We start from the raw sequence: 17367 nt of genomic DNA, 5'->3' as shown, positions 1-17367 counted from the left end.
ACATGTATTATATGTTGTTGTTCAACTCTTGATTGTGCCCACAATCTATGTGCCCCCCACTTGTTTATGATTCCACTGAATTCTCTAAGCTTCCTTCCCAAGGAACCTATAGAGAATGAACAAACTGTACAAGTAGATGTCTCAAATATTGACTACTTGATCATTCGTACTTAGGTACTACACTTTGTATGTCCTCAAATGTGAATGTCCTATGTTTTTTAAAAATACCAGTGTATTACTACACCACTGCACTTCAAAATAAAACCCTTTTGTGCAGAAGAACAGTTTCATGAGAATTCTGTGACCACCCACACAAGGGGTCACCCACTCAGGGTGTAGCAGTGGTTACTCTTCAGCAGAAATTGCCCTGACCTTGGTCATTCGTTTTTTGATAGCTTCTGACACTGGGCTGATGTTGCCCCTCTTAGCCACAAGCACCCACAGAAATATAATGCAGGCTGTATCACTGAGTTTCTAATCACTCGTTTCTATATCCATATAAGACGTGCCTCGCGAGCGTGAACTGCTCCAACAGCCAGAAAACAGTGCACCCACCTAGACATGGCTTCTAGCCACTGGCTGGCTTGCTCTGTGTTCTAAAAGGCCAACACTAACATCTTCTGGGAGGATTCCTTTCATTATTTCAGGGATTTCAGAGCAGATCTGGAGAGGAATTTGAGTGCATTACAACACAATGAGTTGCAAAAAAGAGAAGCATTAAAGGAAATCCATGACTAAAATACAGCGGCTGTCCATTAGGTAAAGTGTGAATTCAACTGTTTATGGGCCTCTTAATGCCCAATCATTTCATTGGCATTTCACCAAATTAGCAGTAGTACTTTATTTTTAGTTCAGCTACACATCACGCTTACCTCGGGTTGGAGGCATCCTTTCCAGACTCGGTTGTGGTGACGGAAAGCAGCTTAGAGTGAGTTTGTAATACAAATCATTGGGAGGGAGCAGGCTGGGCTGAGGCAGCCCTGGCCCCGCCCAGCCCTACCGCTCTCTCCCAGTGTTTTGTAACACCGACTGCTGCTGGTGCCATGGTGTCGCGGGCCGCGGCAGTTGGCCGCCGGCTCGATGCATTCATCAAAGAAAGGTAATACTTTGGTGTTACCTTCCTCTGCATCCGCGGCGGGCCGCCAAAGGCTGTGTAAGTTCAATTATGTAAATTACGCACCCAGCAAGGCCCGGGGTCTGGTTCCTGAAGCCCACACCTGGCCCGGAGTCCGGCCTAGGCATGGGCTTCGGGAACCGGCCCCCAGGGCCTCGTCATGATTTCGGCGGGGCCACGGGCCGACAGGCCAATCTGACCCTGGTTAAAAGGGCCCATGGCGTCATCAATGACGGTAGGTTACATAGGTTACAAATCTGAATGGCTGGTTGGTGCAACCCTATACATAGGTTACATACTCCATACGGGATGCCAGGCCATTGGTCCCATCCCCTTCTGTCCATCTTCTTCCACGTGGCCTCCTTTTCATACGTCATCAGGCGCAAAGCTTCATTTAATTACCAATTAAGAACAGAAAAACAGTACATTTCCTATCTCTAACCTAATGTGCACCTGGTACTGCAGACATGGGCGCAGAGGATATTCTCGAGGTCACGGTAGCTTACAAACCCCAGCTCGATTACAGACACACAGCGTCTTCCCAAAACTCTCTACCCTTGTTTTTAAATGCGTTACCTCGCAGCACAAATCACATGACCTAATGGTGGGGGCATCATGTCCCTGCTTTCTGATCGATTGGCGATCTCACATCTTCATGGTCGGTAGTCCGGGCTGGCTGGTACCTTGGAATGCTGGGGTCTTGAGACGGGGGCATCTGAGCACTATAATTTAAAGTTAGGGCTGGGGAAGATTGGATACTCGTGCCCTCATTCTCGTGGAATTACTTTTTGCGGGGAGCAGGGGGCATAGGAGACCCATAAAATCTTGGGTTCTGGAGCTCCAGTCCTGCAGTTTCTGCAGGGCGGCTTCAACATGGGTCTCTCCGTTTCCACCCTGCATGCTCAGTAGGCTGCCATCCATTCTTTTGAGGGTCCTGATGTGGGTGATCACTCTTTGGTGGGGGAGGCTTCTCAAGAGTTTCACTTTGGCTAGGCCTGTTTCTGCTTCAGGGTTGCCCCCCGGGATCTCCTCTTGGTTCTGCGGGCTCTGCAGTCCTCTCCTTTTTAGCCTTTGAAGAAGGGGAGTCTTAAGATTCTGACCATTAAAAACTGTCTTTCTGGTGGCTATCACCTCGGCGCAGAGATTCGGTGAGATTGGCGCCCTCTCCTGCGAGGCACCCTATCTGGTTGCCTCCACAGATGCCTGTTCCTTAAATGTCACCCCTCCTTTCTTCGGTGGTTTCCAAATTTCATGTTTCACAGGAGATTGTCCTTCTTTCCTTTTTTCCCTCTCCCTCGTCCTCCGTCCCTGAAGGAGGTCCGCCGGTCTTCTCTGGATGTCAGGCGGGCTGTTCTGGTTTAATTGGAGAGCAGTAGGGTCCTTCGTTCCTCCTCCAGCCTGTTTGTCACGTTTGATGGTGCTACCCCTGGTAAGAGGGCGTCTGTTCACGTGATCAGTCGCTGGTTGTGGGATTCATTCCATCTCCTTGGCTTAATCTTCTTTGGGTTCTCCCCTCCCTTCTGGGGTCCATGTTAGGTCCACACTGGGGATGGCTTCCTCTTGGGCTGAGGCACGTGGGGTTCATATTCAGGACATTTGTCGCACCACCACCTGGTCTGACCCGGACACGTTTGTTCGGCACTACTGTTTGAACCTCCACTGTAGGGAAGCTGGGGCTTTCGGGGCTGGGGTCTTCATTGTGGCACTTCTGTGACTTGCTTTTATTGGTGCTGTCTTGGACTGTATGCCTCAATAAATTGGAGTTGGTTGGCTTGCATATCCCAGTTGGTCTGTGGTGTTTGTGTCCTCTGTCCATTCTCTTTAGAGTTGGCATGCCTCATGTTTGAGTACTGGGACGAGGAAGGGTGGACGTGGAGGTAATGCTTGGATTACTTACCAGTAATCTTCATTACTCCTAAACCTATTCTTCCTTGTCCCATTATGGGTTTCCCCGCCTCCTTCCTCTGTTGTCAAATGGGTCTTTCCGGCGGTGTTAATTAATGTTGCGGCTGAGGCAGACTATTATGCCTGGAGGCGAGGGGAAGAGGGGGCATGGCCAGGGGAAATCAAAATAGAAAAGTGGTCCCTGTGGGAGGTGGGCCACCACGTTTGAGTACAGGGACGAGGAAGAGCAGGACTGCGAGTAATGAGGATTACCTGTAAATAATCCAAACACTCTGCTCATTACGGTTGTTCACTGGTAATCTTCAATACTCCTAGTAGTTTTAGCGTCAGTTCGTCACATCCCCTCTCTACATTGGCGGCTGGTAAAGCAGAAACGAGTAGGCAGTGTTTAATTTTCATGACTCCCTGCTCGCAAATAATGTACAGTTCTCTCTGTCTCTTACTGTATCCAACGAATGTGCTTAGTCAGCAACCAGGAAGAGAACAGAACAACAGCGGTCAATCAGGAGCTATAGCTGAAAATCCGGCCATGAGCTGCCAAAAGTATCCAATCAGAGGCAAGTTTACATTACCTCTCTAGGAAGACAATGCAGAAAGATGCGGCACGCTGATAATGTGCAGTCTGCTAATTAAACACTGCCTACTCGTTTCTGCTTTACCAGCTGCCATGGTAGAGAGGGGATGTGACGAACTGACGCTACGGATTGTGGGATGACAGACTCAACCTAGTTGTTCCAGTTCACCCGGGGGCAGAGAAGGGAGACAGGAGACATATTGGTGTATTCTCACTGTAAGTGGCTGACATGCATGCATTTTTTGTGGATGTGACATTTCATCTGGATATTGTAATGATACAGAGAATGTATATCGGCATCTTTTGTTGGGACTTTTATTGTGTTTATTTATTAATAATAGTGTCTTGCAAACGCTATTAACCAATTTTATCTCAGGGGATTGTGTAGGGTATTGTTACTGTTTGCTATCAATGGACTCGCTCTAGTAGGAAGTACATCATTCACGATGTTCTCTTCGGAGCGCTGTTCTAGTGGATCGCACTTTTAGATGCTTTGTCTGTGGCTGGAATAGATCTGTTTGAAGGGGTTCTGCCTAACAATAAGGCGCAGCTGCGACCTCTGCACCGAGCAGCTTAGTCAGGGAGGAGGGCGTTCCTAGCGAGAGCTTGCTTGCCCGTACACGCTGCTGTGTGCCTTTATCCCGGGGGGAAAGTTCAAGGCTGCAAGGGCGGCGTATGCGTTTGCAATGGTTGCTGTATTTTTGTATAAAGCAAAGTAGAATCGTGCATGCTTTTAATGTATTTTTAATACAATGGGGTTGCCACCATTGTGTCACTAATTGTACGACATAAAAGGGTGTTCATAAAATGAGTGCCATCGTTTTATTTACACAATGAGCTAAATCGTCTTTGGGTACTTATACTTTAGCACTCGTGTAAATAGACATCACGGTGCTGAGTAACCCGCCCATTGCTCAATTTTTCTTTGATTATTATATTTTGATCTATTGTGTTACTGTTATCATTTCAAGAGTACAAATTCCACAGTGCAAAGAGGAAAATACAGATACGGACGATCTCTCCATGCCTCGCATGTGCCCTGCATTTAAGGTGACAGATTGGGATTTGTATAACGTGTTATAGTTTATTAAACTTTTCACATACAGATTGGGATTTATGGAAACTAGGTACTCCATGATATTGCGTTCTATGGCACAATGCCCAGAATTCTCAAGTTGCCCAGTGGTACTTGTGGGTAGCTCATAAGTGCGTTTTTTTCTTCCTATTCTGAGAGTGGTGATCTGTTTTTCTTTTGCTTTGCAAACATACAAGCACTTGCTTAGCTATCAAGTGGCCTCAATCCCCGCATCAGTCCTAGTTTGCATGCTCATTGCTGTTAATTAATCTTTCATAACCCACTTAATACCGGAGACCAGTCTCTAAGCGCAGACTGAGATTCGAATCTGTGTTGTCTTGCTTCCAAGACAAGAATGTTGCCAATGAGCTATCCTCCTGGGACATCCTCCCTGTTACCTCTACTTTCTTTTTTCCCATTGAAAATGCAGGCCTACATTACCTCCACGTCCACTCTTCCTCGTCCCAGTACTTACTTCATGAGGCACCTGCCTCCGACACAGGACCTTCTTCTATTTCTTTAAATCTCTATAACTCCTCCCCCACATCCATGTCACTCAGTTTTAATTTTTGCTGCCTCCGGCAGGTTGGACTTTTTCTTCCCGGTGCGGGGCACCAGGGAGCACCGATTGCTGGCCCCCTTGGGGGGCTGTGTGGCGGGGCCCTCGGCTCCCTCAGGTGCGGCGCTGCTCCTGGGCCCCCTGCGGGGCTTGGGGTCACAGTTGAGCTGGATTGCCTCGCTCGGTTCTTTGCTGGGCTCCGGACCGCAGCGTGAGCATTGTGTCCCGGGTCCTGCACGGCCCCGGGAAGGTAAGGAGAGGGGAGGACTGGGCTTGATGTTTTTCCCCTCTCCTCCTGTTTTGGCCGTCTTGATTCGACTTGGCAGTATGGGCTAGCCTTCCCTTTTGTTGTGAGGCCTCTCTGCTTCTTGTCGTGGGGTGACAGTGGCAGAGAGTCTTTGGGAGTGGGGGGCTCTGTTCTGTCGCAGGCATGTCACATACCACCCGCTCCTCAGACACACACAGCACAGGATACACCGGATGTTAGCTGCATTATCTGGGGGAAGGTAAGGAGAGGGGAGGACTGTGCTTGATATTTTTCCCCTCTCCTGCTGGTATGGCCATCTTGACTCCTTCAACATGCCGTTTTCCTCGTGCCTTGTGTGCACATCTTTATTGGAAATGATGGCAAGCACTTGGCAGTATGGGCTAAGCCTTCCTTTTTGTTGTGAGGCCTCTCTGCTTCTTGTCGTGGGGTGACTATGACAGAGTATTTGAAAGTGCAGGGGCTCTGTTCTGTCGCAGGCATGTCACATACCACCCGCTCCTCAGAGACACACGGCCCAGGATGCACCGGATGTTAGCTGCATTATCTGGGGGAAGGTAAGGAGAGGGGAGGACTGTGCTTGATGTTTTCCTCTCTCTTGCTGGTATGGCCATCTTGACTCCTTCGAAAGGCCGTTACCTCGTGCTCTGTGTACACATCTTTATTGGAAATGATGGCAAGCACTTGGCAGTATGGGATAGCCTTCCCTTTTTGTTGTGAGGCCTCTCTGCTTCTTGTCGTGGGGTGTCTGTGACAGAGTATTTGAAAGTGTGGGGGCTCTGTACTGTCTCAGGCATGTCACATACCACCCGCTCCTCAGACACACACAGCCCAGGATGCACCGGATGTTGGCTGCATTCCTTGCGTGCTGCCTGTGAATACGGCGCAGATTTTGACACTTCTGCAAGCGGCCGGAAGGGTACCGGCCTGGCATAGTCTACACTTCGGGTTCGAGTATCAGCGGTGCTGACTCGGTCCTTCAACCTTCCTAGACCGACGCATTGGAACGATCTAGAGCATGGGGCTACCAGCTACAGGATACAGGGCTCAAGCCACCTCTCAGTCATGTGGGGTGTTAGTGGTGTGTTTGGGTCTGTGCTAGCTATGGACGCAGACTCCTTGTCCTGTCCTCTTCCTCTAAACTGCGCGAGAGAAAGTCGAAGGAGTTGATTTGCTTTTCCCTTGTCCGGCATGGGATTATAGAAAATGCATCATGGAAGTAACGGCCATGCAGGGGGTTCCCAGTGTCTCTTCTTTTAGGGCCTAGGTCCTCCGGTGCCGACGTGTTGCTTTCACGCCTCCTCTCAGACTTGTGGGAAGTGATAGGGCACATGGTGGCACATGTCTGTGCTTAGAGGGGTTCTCAGAGCCCCTGGTGCCGGTGGAGGGGGATGTCACTTCAGTGGGTTTTCCAGTATAGGCATACCTCAGGTAGGGGGTTGCCTTTGATGTCGGCTATCCGGGATGGATTGCTTTGCCCCGCTTTGTGACAGTACTCTGCCTTTTTGACGCCAGCCTGGTGGCTCCTCTGTCAGCTGAGGGGGCCATAGTCTGCTGGACTTCTGGGCTGTCCAGTATCTTCCTTTTGATAGGTCAGATCTTTTTGTGGGCTGACAAGCATGCTGTTATTTTGTGGCGCAGGCCTGTTTCAACGTCCTGTGATTTCCCTCTGGTGCAAGTGCAGTGACTGGCGGTTTTCCCTGGCTCCTCGTCTCTATCTTCTCGGAGGTGTATGGGACCGGTGAGGTTCGGCTTCCTGGGTAATGGGCTCCTTCTGGAGGGGTATCAGTTGCCGTTCCTGTCTCCTCCTGTCCAGGTTTGCATGGTTAGGACTTTGGTACCCAGCTCACGGTCCAAGTAGTTGGCCATGGGATCCGTTCTCTCTGAACGGTTGTTGTGGGTTACCGTCTTGCCCGTTCCTCTCCCTGTTTAGGGTCAAGTTTTCTACTTGCGGGTGTTCCTGGTCCCTATGCCTTCTAGGATGTGTCACCTGCTTATGGGTCTCAAGACCCTGCACTGCTTGTCCGGACGTCTGGGGAGAGCGTACTCTGGATGTTGTGCAGGGGGGGCGCTTGCTGGCTGTTCTGGGCTGGGTTCTCAGAAGGCAGTATGTCTCGGCTCGCCTGTTGCTGAAGTTACGGGGCACGTGGCGTCTTGCATGTTTTTCAGTTCCTTGAGCCCGTCTTCGGTTACGTCTCCTGGTGTCTTATACTCTCTCCCACTGGCTCCCGACATCTCAGCTTTCGTAGTTTTGTTTTCAGTGTCCCCAGAGCTGCGAGTGTCCCTGCTATGGTGGCGGGGGGTTTCAGGTCTACAGGCTGAGGTGTGCATGGTCCTTCCTCCTGTGGCCTCTCCTACTACCAACACCAGCAGAAAGGGTCTACATTGGGGGTCCTCTCAGCTCAAGGGTTGTGAGATCTGGGGAGAGCCGGCGATCATCCAATTGGCAAGAGTTGTGCCATTGTCCAAGCTCTGGTGTACTTCGAGGAGTTGCTGGACGGTCGGCGGTTTTTGGTCCGATCGGACAATACGACGGCCTTGGCATATGTCAACTGCAAAAGGGGTTCCGGCCACTCCTTGAATGCTCTGGCAGCGCTGATAGGCACCTGGGAGGACTCTCATCTGGTGGCCTCACGTATCAGAAGGGTGGACAATGTTCAAGCGGATCTTCTCAGACGCCGGTTTTCACTCCTCTGCGGAACTGGTCCTGTTGGCCCAGGTCTTTGCGGTGACCTGTGTCAGATTAGGGTCCCTGGTTCTAGACCTGTTTGCATCCCCGGCCTCAGCAGAAGTTCCCCTCTTCTGCTCTAGGTTTCAGGCTGAGGGGATTGGGGGATGGACGCCCTCTCTGTACAGTGGCCTTGGGGTTTTCCTTTATGCCTTTCCGCCTATTCCCCTTCTGCCCCGGGTGGTTTGGCGCATCAGAGTGTCCAGGGTGACACTGTTGTTGTTAGCTCCGTTCTGGTCCCGCCGGAGTTGGCTCCCCTCTCTGTTGGAGCTTCGGTCCTAGGAACCTTGGCTGGTTCCGAGGTGGCCGTGTCCCCTTCAAGGGGATCTGCGGTTGGAATTCCACCAGATGCAATGGGCGGTGTGGCTATTGCTCAGTCTAGGTTGATATCTCAGGGGTTCTCAGATCCTGTAGTTGGGTCCAAATGGATGCTCTTAGACCCTCCACTCTGAAGGTGTTAGGCAGACACTGGGGCCAATTCCGAGACTGGTATGGGCGGTCTGGGATCCCTCCCCTGCGTTCTGGCCTCTGCTATCCTTCAGTTCCTCCAGGAGGGGTTTTGACAGGGGCCTGGCAGTTTTTCCAGGCTTCGCTCTCAGTAGGCCTCCATGAAATTACTTTTGGGGGACTCTGACGGTCACTTGGATGGGGAGGTGTTGGTGGGGAAATTGATCCAGGGTTTTTCTTCTTCCCGTCCTTGTGCTGATAAAGGGCTTTCCTCTTGGGATCTCCCTCTTGTATTACGGTTCCTTCACGGGCCTCCTTTTGAGCCCATTTCCGAGATTGATATCAAACATTTTACACTGAAATCTGCTTTTCTTATTGCCCTCACTTCTGCCCGTAGGCTTGGGGAGATTGGGGCTCTCTTATGTCACGCTCCTTTCCTGAGGGTGCTGCCAGACTCGGTGGTGCCGGGGTGTGGTCCGATGTTTCTCCCTTCAGTTGTCTCTCGGTTTTCACACCTCTCAGGGTCTGGTTCTCCCTGACTTCTTTCATGATCCAAGAACGCCTGAGGAGGTGGCTCGGCTTAACATTGATGTCCGACGGGACGCGTTGGAGTATTTGGCTTGGTTTGCTTTTTCCACCAATCTGATAGTCTTCTGATTGCTTGTGGTCCGGCTGGGGCTGGGCATAACGCATCTGTAGTTTCCATTTTCCGGTGGTTCTGGGTTGTGATCTCTAGGGCCTATGTGGCTTCTGGCCTGCCTGTGCCTGCGCACAATCGGGGGCGGTCTGCCAGGGGTTTGGCGGCTTCCTGGGCCGATGCAAGGAGGGTTTTTCTCTGCAAGAGATTTGTATGGCTGCCGCCTTGGCTGGTCTACGCATTTTCATCAACCGCTATGGGTTGAGTTTTTCCCACTCGGGGGTTGGTTCCTTCGTGGTTGGAGTTTTGTCTGTGGGGATGTGATTTAAGAGTTATTGTGGGTGTGTTTTGCTGCACTGTTTTTGGCTCTGTGTCTCATTGGGACCTTTTCCCCGTTGCTGCTTTGGTATACCTCATGAAGTAAGTACTGGGACGAGGAAGAGTGGACGTGGAGGTAATGCTCTGATTACTTACCAGTAATCTTCATTACTCCTAGTCCTACTCTTCCTCGTCACAGTACTGACGACCCTCCTCACCCTCCCTCCGGGGAAGGTCCCATGCTCCGGCTTGGTAATATGAAACTGAGTGACATGGATGTGGGGGAGGAGTCATAGAGATTTAAAGAAATAGAAGAAGGTCCTGTGTCAAAGGCAGGTGCCTCATGAAGTAAGTACTGTGACGAGGAAGAGTAGGCCTAGGAGTAATGAAGATTACCGGTAAGTAATCAGAGCATTTCACAACATGCAGTGCAAAACCTAGGTCTATATAAAGGTGTAGCTCATAACATGGAGCCACTTGGCAGTTAACTTGAGTTTCTTGTCCCAACCTCATTGATTGAATGAAGTGATGTTTAAGAATCGTCTCTACCCACCCTCCCCCTTTACAAGCACCACATTTTTTACTAGACGTTTTAGGCAAGAACCTAGCAGTTCCAGTGACCAGTTGACACACTCTGCCCTTTTATTAATTTGGACCAGATGACTCAATATCAGCGAGCACCGCTTTTGCATGTCCAGCTCTTGGATAACAATTGAACGCATTCTATCAATTGTCCCTTACTTAGAATCGGAGAAAAGCCTTTCGTCACACTTTATTCACTTACCTCCTTGTTAAGCTCATTGATGTAACGTCCTTCCATAAAAGAGACCGCCACAGAAAGGTAAGTTACAAGTGGGTTTATTGAAGTTACGGTATGGAGTATACACTGGGACGTCCGCCCGGCAAGCTCATAAAATCCAACAGAACACAGCCCCAAGCAAAAACAATACATTCTACAACACGCGCCAAGCACCGCTCCACAAGCTCAGTGATATCAGGCGACATTGACTTGTGTGGCGGTTCAGACATGCTGGATTGTCAGGAACAGTTGCAGGAGCTGGACGAGGTTGACGTTCCCCTGGCATGCGTGGATTATCTTTCCGATTGTCACGTGGCTATGGACGCTGCTCAGGAAGGCGTTCCTTTTGCAAATTGGTCAAGCAGTCGCTCCAGGAACTTTGGAGTCGTTTTTTTTCTTCATCACAATAAAGCGTTCCATAAAGCACAGGTACACCTCCAAAATTGGTAAACCGTTCCAACCCTTTGCCCACAGGCAGAACCAGCCTGCATAACCCCACCTGCATAACTAATGCTGCCACTAATATGATAACACCCTAAACCTGCTAATACAAATGAAGCACCTTAACCTTCATACGTTTGCCTCCAGCAATACCATAAAGCCGATTCTGTAAAACATCAATCATTATTTATAATGAACTCCTCTTAAATAAGGCACGTTAGCACCCCCAACCTCCACCCACCAGCTGAGCCAAGCAATATAAAAAATAATACTATTAGCACTATAAAGCAAATGGGCAAAGACGGGACACCCTCCACTTACAGGAATACCCAGCCAGCTCTTCAAAAAGATATTAGGCATGTGCTGGCCCACATCTAAAAGATAAAACGCTTTGCAAAATAGAATTGCAAAAAATGTGTAACTATTTGGCCAACACTCAAATATCTGCATGTGGAAGAAAATGCCTGCATGAATAGCACAATTCTTTATTTTATACTAACTACCTATGTTGGAAACCAGACCCCAAGTAATAACGTAGACAAAGTGTACGTGCGTCACACTATTCCCCAAAGAGCGCAGCTGCACAGTCATCTGCAGCGCAAGATGACGGCACTTGAACTCTGCCTGGCACATCCAGTGAGGACACCTTCAAAGAACGTTCACACCAGCTCTCATGCTCTTCTGGCACTTTTCCCGTCAGGTGGTCCTCGTCCCCAGAATGCAGAAAATAAATAGGCCATCGCTTGGTAGCGAGCTGACTGAGCCAATGGAACCCACGTGCGCTAGGAAGGGTACGGCCAGGGGGCTGTGCACTGCTCACATACGGGACGAATTGGGCCGGAACAAGACGCAGCTGAGCTCTCGCAAAATCTGTCCTTCCGCCGTTCCATGTAAACACGAGGGCAGGACATCACTCCCTTCACACCCTCGGTAGGCCCGATACCTGCACTGAGGATGGAGCTCCCCCTCCCGAGCACCCTCTCAGCTCTGGCGAACACGCAAGCGCTGGCTGTTTGCGGGCCCTCATTGGGAAGCGGGTGAACGGGACCCGTGATGCTATTGGCACCTGTAGACTCTTTCGGTTCCACTATGGGTCTCTCGATAACACACAGACCCCGCAGCACATTGGGACACGGAGCATCGGAGGCACTCGCCAAGACTACATTCCAACAGACCATCTGCAGGCCTCTCCCAGGTTGTAATAAAGAGGCACACTAATGTGGAAGTGAGTAGGAGCTTTATTCGAGGCCCAGTGTCACAGTCACAGTCAAAGTGGAAGCACCAACTGGCGAGGCACTCTCAAATGGAATATACATGCACGAGGTTCTAAAGAGACTCGTGCATGTATTACCATAACATCTCCACCACCTGAGGCAAAAAGAAAAAAGAAAAACAGGGGGGGAAAAACAGGATGGTGAAAGGGGAAAAAAGGGGGGTCAAGTGGGAGAGGCAGAGGGAAGATGGGTAAACTGGGGTACATTAGTAATAGACATAGTCATTGTTGAAGTTTTGGATGATTTTGCGGTTCCTTCTGGACATTCTTCCAGTGGGGACTCCTTGATGCATGGAGTGAGGTCTATTATTGTCCACATGTTCACGGAGGGATTCTCTTAGGGAATGTGAGGTGTGTTGTGATGGTCTGTCAGGACTGTTGTCCTTAGATATGCTGGTCTCTTGGATGTCTTTTGTTACTTTTATGAGATCATCTCCAGACCATCTCTTTCCATCATCGAGGATGACAGACTTCCCATGACAACTCACAACTCTCTGTGGAGGTCTGAAGATGGATTCACCCTTGAGAGTTTTCTTCGGTTCTTTGACACATACCCAGTCTCCTTCACGAACCATCATCTCTTTTACTCCATGTCTGGAGTCATATTGTCTTTTGTATTTTGCTCGTTTTTCTCTTACTGTCTTTTGAAGTAGATCCATGTTCACTCTTGCTTCTCCCGTGTTTAAGAACATCCACGCCGGTCTAAATCGGTTGGTTGCAACCCTACCTCGCATGAGGGTGAAGGGCTCTATGTTTGTGGTGGTGTGTGGGGTTGTTCTATACGCATGTAAAGCTTCTTTGAGGGTTTCTCGCCACGGGAGGTTGTTGGCCATGGCCAGTTGAACTACGCTCTTCACGAGCCGATCATGCGTTCCACAAGTCCGTTGGAAATTGGATGGTACAAAGATGTTGTTATGTGGCTGATGGACCTTTTCTTGAGGAATTCCCCAAATTCCATAGACATGAACTGAGACCCATTGTCCGAAACCACTTCCTTGGGATCTCCCTCCCTGTTGAAGATCTGTCAGGAAATCTGTGACTTTCTTTGAGGTCACATTGTCCTCAGCTATTCCCCATTCTGTCCATTTAGAGGTGTAATCGACAAGTACTATGATATATACTTTGACTGTTTCGAGGTTCTCGAATGGACCCATGATGTCGATTGCCAGTTTAGACCACACATGTTTGGGAGGTTCAATAGGCTGTAAGGGGGTCTTTCTTAAGATCTTGGACTTGTCACTCATGACAAGCGTGGAGCAATTTTTGACCAGTTCTTCTGCTTCTTTCCACATTCCTGGCCACCAATAGTTGTTTCTCAACTTGTTTTTCGTCAAGCTCCTTCCTAGGTGACCTTCGTGTGCCAGTTGGAGTACTTTTTTTCTGAGTTGGGTGGGTGGGATTACTCGATCGCCTCTGAAGATATGCTCATTGTCCATGGATAACTCTTCCTTGAAGGGAATGAAGGTAGTTAAAGCCTCTCCCGTTTCCACCCAGTCATTAGCTATCGCTTCCCTGATTTCTCGCTGTTCCGGATCAGTATTGGCATTAATTTTCCATTCATCTCTAGAGATGGCAGGGTTTACGACAGTTATGATGTCTTCATCTGGAGATGCAATCTCAGTGTCGATGTTGGTCGATAATCTGGAAAGACAATCTGCTACTTGGTTTTGTGGACCAAGAGTATAGCATAGTTGGAGGTTGTATTGCATGATGTCGAGGAACCAACGTCTTATTCTCGGTGATATGAGGTGAGGGGTTTTGGACTGAAGGACATTTACTAGAGGTTTATGGTCTGTTTTCAGTATGACGGGTAAGCCCCAAATTAGGTTCCTGAAATGCTGAAGAATCCACCTCAGACCCAGAGCTTCTCTCTCAATGGTGGAATAGTTTAGTTCGGCTCCCCTCAGTACTCTCGATGCGAATGCGATCGTCACGATGTTCTTATCTTGTTGCTGTTCCAGGATACCACCCAGTCCGGTTTTACTTGCATCTACGGATATGATGGTTTTGGCTTTACAATCGAACATTCCTAAGGCTGGAGCTTGGTTAATTTGGAATTTGATTTCTTCGAATTCGTTCTTGCATTCAGTGGACCATATGAATTTGGCTGCCTTCTTCAAGATGTTCCTCATGTTTTTGGTCTTGTCAGCATAGTTGTTTATAAACTTGGAGTAGTATTCTGTCATCCCGAGGAAACTCCTTAATTGGTCTTTACTTTGAGGCTCGGCAATATTCATTATGGTGTCCATGAGTTTCCTCTTGGGGCTGATGCCGTTGGCGTCAATGGAATGGCCCAGGTATGAAACTCGGTCGCACTTTATGTTGCATTTCTCTAATTTGAGTGTGAGCCCACTTTTTTGTATGACCTGTAGGACACCCACAAGTTTTGCGTTGTGCTCTTCTTCTGTACTGGCTGATATGAGGATATCATCTTGGAAGCAGTGTATGTCATCAAGTCCTCCAAATAGATGTGACATGAGTCTCTGAAAGACTGCTGCGGCTGAAGCGAGTCCGAATGGCATTCTGTTAAACATGAATGCACCGAGAGGTGTGACAAAAGATGTTAGGTTCTTTGAGCTCTCTTCCAAAGCTATCTGGTGATAGGCTGAGGAGAGGTCCAGAGTTGTAAAGTATTTTGCAGGTTTCATGGTCGATAGGAGTTCAGATATATTGGGAAGTGGGTGTCTGTCAACCCATATGTTTTTGTTTAGGTCTCTCAAGTCGATGCACATTCTTATGGAATCGTCCGGTTTTTTTACTAAGACAATAGGGGCAAGCCATTCTGAACTCTCGATGGGCTGTATGATATTTTCATCGCAGAGGCGCTTAAGTTCTTTCTTCAACGCCTCTTTTGTTCCAAAGGGAATACTGCGGACTCGGTGGGCCACTGGGACAGCACCTCTTTTGAGGATTATTCTGTGTTGGAAACCTTTTAGGAGTCCAATCTTGTCGCAGAACACCTTGGGGAATTGTTTTGCTAGATTAGATTTGATGTCCATATCATTATTGAGCACACTCAGCACGGGGATTTCTTCTCCAGGGTGTATTCTTACTCGAAGGGCAGCTTGTTCTTCCCATCCCACAACAGAGGAGCCATCTTTGGCTACAAAGAGTTTGCAATATGTTTCTCTGTCATGGAACTTGAGGTTCACCCACACATATCCCATTATCTCGATGGGTGTTTTTCCATAACCGGTAGCTCTTACACAAGTGCTTCGCAGGTCATGTATCTTGCCAGAGAGTACACTCAAAAAGGTCTTGAGATCCACGATGGTGTAGGGGGAGCCAGTGTCTACCATTACAGGTAATGATATGCTGTTGATTTGCATTTTGACCCAGGGACCGTTGCTCTGTTGTTGGGATGTTACAGTGAGTATTTGTACCGTTTGTTGCATTGGACTGATAGATAACATGTCATTGTGCTCTTGGTTGCTTTCAATGACTCACAGAGGACGGTCTGATGAAAGGTCGCCTGGTGAGATTGCCATATCTGGTTGTCTTTCCCCGTGTGTTCTTGCAGACTTTGGCAAAGTGTCCAATCTGGCTGCACTTATAACACTCCATAGCGATGGCGGGGCATTCTTTGTCAGGATTTGCATGCTTGTACCATCCGCACCTCTGGCAGCGCGTTGGATTCTGGGAGTTGTATGGCCTCGCTCTGTTTGAGCCAAATTTCGAACCCCTTGATGGCGGAGCCTTTCTTACTGCTGCTACTAGAGGCTCGTAAGGCTCGGACTCAGGGCTGACACATTTGATCTCCACACTGGTCGTGTGGTCACGTCTTTCCCTCATGCATCGATCTCCCAATTCCATGCTCCTTGCTATCTCCGTGGCTTGGACCAGGGTGGGATTTTTGGTTTGCCACAATTTTTGTTGGATGCGTGGATCAGCTACATTTAGCACCAATTGGTCTCTCAAATACTCATCACAGACACCTGTGAAACTGCAAGTTGACATAAGCGCCCTGAGGGACGCTATGTATGAATCAATACACTCGCCTTTGAGCTGCTTTCTGGAAAAGAACCTGTATCTTTCCAGTACTACGTTGGTCTTGTTGCCAAAATGACTGGTGAGTTTGGCCAATGCTATGTCAAACTTGTGGTTGCCATCTCCTCCCATGTTGCCGGGTTCGGGAAGGGTCCTGAAAAGTCTCAGTGCTTCTGCCCCTATACAGTTCAAAAGGGTCGCCTCCTTGAGGTCATCATTGAATTTGCTGCCCCCAATGGCTCTGAGGTAGACGTGGAATCCATCGATCCATTGTTCCCATGGGCATGTTGGGCTCCCAGGGCATGGAAGAAACTTGGTGGGAGGCGGAACGCCCTGCATGGTGGTGTGCCTGATTCTAGGTTGTAAGTGGTGAGGAATGGCGTTGAGTGGCAGTTAGCAAGGAGGCGCTGGGATACAGTCTTTATAGAATTGCTTGAATGGCAGGGTGGGACCCGATTCAGAGAATGCCCAGGTGTATCTGTACTGCAGGGTCTTTAGGCTTCAGTGTATGGATGGTCCTTAGTACAGATTGTGACCTCACAATGGGCTGGGAGCGCAGGTTGGCTGGTTCAGGGAAGACCTGATGGAATGTTCAGTTGTGATGTCACAATGGACCAAGAATAGTGAGCAATTAGTCCCGGAAGGTCAGAGTAGCCATTGAGAGAATGAAGACTGCTAATGCTGTGTGTGCGTTGCTGGGCAACAGCTAGCAGCTTTTGAAAATGATGTAGGGTTCTGCTCATGGCAGCGGTGTGGGTTTTACACAAAAAAATGCCAGCAAAAGGAAAGCGCACGTTTCACCTCGTCCGTTTTACACCTAAAATGCCAAATGAAAGGAAAGTGTAAGTTTCACTTCGTCCTCCCCCCTCCTCTGACCTTATAGATGGACAGCTCCTGCTGTCTGAAGCACTTTTGGAGTAGGGCAGGAGTGCAATGTGCGCCGCTCTGAACTCCCAGCTGGGAGGAGCGGCACCCTTTACAGTGTGGAACTGAAGGTGGGGGAAAAGGATGTCGAGGCCTCTCTTGGCAGCGCCCGCAGGGGCCTGCCTGTCAGCTGTCAGCAGAAGTCGGCGGCAGCGAAAGGGGGGGGGCTGTGCTCGCAGTCAGGTGGCATGATATGCTCCTGGGGGCCTCGGGGTACGGTGCCTCGTCGCCATTGTAATAAAGAGGCACACTAATGTGGAAGTGAGTAGGAGCTTTATTCGAGGCCCCCGGGGTAGTCGCAGTGGAAGCACCAACTGGCGA

At 49.3% G+C, this 17367-nt stretch overlaps 1 protein-coding gene across 4 annotated transcripts in view; it reads left to right on the top strand.

Annotated features, from left to right (window-relative positions):
- Nucleotides 1-3597: 3597 nt before the first annotated feature.
- Nucleotides 3598-17367, top strand: part of MACROH2A1 (macroH2A.1 histone) — a 350602-nt gene continuing 336832 nt past the window's right edge. For 2 of the 4 annotated variants that reach the window (XM_069652584.1, XM_069652583.1), the window contains exon 1: nt 3598-3809. The gene's annotated coding sequence lies outside the window, so the exon portion shown is untranslated. The remainder of the gene's footprint in view (nt 3810-17367) is intronic. The other 2 variants (XM_069652585.1, XM_069652586.1) reach the window with 2 other exon arrangements.

This window comes from Ambystoma mexicanum, chromosome 3p (genome assembly GCF_040938575.1).
Source record: "Ambystoma mexicanum isolate Mex_15411 chromosome 3p, UKY_AmexF1_1, whole genome shotgun sequence".
NCBI lineage: Eukaryota > Metazoa > Chordata > Amphibia > Caudata > Ambystomatidae > Ambystoma > Ambystoma mexicanum.
This window is presented reverse-complemented; position numbering and strand designations above follow the sequence as displayed.